Below are 2,216 nucleotides of genomic sequence, written 5' to 3'. Positions count from 1 at the left end.
AGGCCAAGACAGTTTTATTGGGGAGTGGGGGTGGGGATGGAGGGGGGGTGCAGGGTTTTATCATGCAGAGTGCCTCTCTTCCTATGGGAGGGATGGAGAGGGCCCACATTGAACACCTCATTGGTGTTGACCAGAATATTCCAGACTGGTTGTTTAAGATTCCATTTCTGGTGTATTCCAAAACTGCAATTAGGCCATGAGCCTTTAGCACAAGTGACGCCATACTGGGTCTGTGGTTTTCTCTTTGAACACTCTGAATGGTGGCCCAAGCAACCTCAGGCTCATACCATCACCACTTTAGGTCAGTGGAAGTGAGAGAGTCAGTGATCTCAGACTTAAACACACGTTCGCCCCACCCATCAATTACAAGTGAGGTGAACGTTTGAAAGGGGAACTGCAATGTGCAAAGAAGGAAACTGGCCTGGGTGAGGTGTCGGGGACATGCTCCCTAACGAAGAAGCAGACCTCAGTCAGGTGAAGGCTGTCGGTTGTATTCATGGAAGGAGAAACTGGCAGGAGAAGGCCCAGAGGCAAGAGAGAACAAAACCCTTTTGAGGAACTTAAAGCTCTACAATCTGATTGGAGCACAGAGAACAGGTGTGGGGGAGAGAGGGCGACCAGGGGGAGTGACATGAGTGAGGCAGGCAGCTCGGATGGGACGGGAGCCTATAGGATGGACCTGTCACCTTGAACCCAAGCCAGAGTCCACTGTGAACCCGACACCTAGCTGTTCTCTGTGGGCTGAGTGTTCAGACATGTCACCCACATGGTTGCTGGGGCCCCAGTGCTGCATGCATATGAGGATCAAACCTGACCAGTAGGTCACTTCCCTACTTGAAACACGAACACAGTCGCATATTCAACATGGCCGTTGAGGCCCTGCCTGCTCTCCGGGCTCCTATCTCTCCCCACCTTGGCTTCTCCCTGGCTGCTGGTCCCACTCCCCCAATTCGGAGGGGAGTCAGGACAGGCGTGGGCACAAGCTGCGAGCCTGTCCCTAGGACCTGTGCTCAGGCTGTACTCACCGGGGCTGCCTCTCCCCCAGACACCCACCTGGACACCTACCCTGTGGACTGTGACAGAGGGCGAGTGAGCAGTGACCTTCTGGGGCGAGGAGAGAGCAGCAGAGCAGGGGCCACAGGACCAAGAACAATGGTCCTAAGCACTACCTCTGGGCTCCGACAGCTGCTGGAGGCTGATCCAGACTCCACCTTGAACTCCTGCTGAAAATTTTTTGTAACTTCTTGGGAGGGAGCTCTGGCAAATGCGCCGTCTTCAGGGCCACATGTATAGGAAGGTGGACAAAGCGGTAAAAGAGAGGGCCAGGACTGTATCTATTTAATGCTCTTCCCTGCCCTGGGTTCTCGGTAGAATTTTCTCCCCACTTCCTCTCTGGTTTCTGGTCTCTTTCTGACATATGTAAGATGCCCCGTTTACATGTGTGTTTTTAATTATAAGTTGCCTCCATTACTCTCTGGAAGTAGACTAATAAATGAGAGAAGACTGTCGTGAAAACGGGGTTGGTTTTTGTCATTGCACCGAGGGGCCATGGGTGTAACGAGTTTGCTGGAGACCAACCAGGTCCTCCCAGTTGTAGGGCATTTCCTTGTCACCCTGAGCTGTCAGAGGGGAAACAGCCCCCACGGGTGGACGGTCAGCTGCCCCTGTCTAGTTAGTTGCTCGTTAATGTACAAAGTACAATCTCCTGCTGCCAGCCAGAGCGTAACTACAGCTGCGCGTGCACATCTGTGTTTGGCTAACAGAACGGCCAGCTCATGCCAATCATCTCTTTTATGCAAAAGGACAGAGAACGTGCATAGAGCCTCACAGGGGCTCCAGTGTTCTCGGATGTGGTTTATCTGCAGGAATTGCCATCTGCATTTTCTCGTTTGTCAGCTAGAAAATTACCCTCCTTCGGGCCTACTCTTAGAACTGACTGGAGCGATCAACCCCGAACCCCCTGGAGGCAGAATCCCAGACTGCCTGAGCGAGCGCACCGCTCTCCGTTCAGCTTTCGTTCAGCTTTGCACAATGGGTGAATCTCGATTTTCTATTTCTCGACCTTAGAACAATGGAAAGCCCGCGCAGAGCGGCTCGCTGGCCAGAGCTAGGGCTCCCAGACCTGTGAGAGGCCCTCCCAGCCGAGGAGAAGGCCCGTGCAGGACCCAGACCTGGCAGTGCCCGGAGCACCCCTAGGACATCAACCCTATTGCTCG

This window comes from Cnephaeus nilssonii, assembly GCF_951640355.1.
Source record: "Cnephaeus nilssonii genome assembly, chromosome: 18".
NCBI lineage: Eukaryota > Metazoa > Chordata > Mammalia > Chiroptera > Vespertilionidae > Cnephaeus > Cnephaeus nilssonii.
This window is presented reverse-complemented; position numbering follows the sequence as displayed.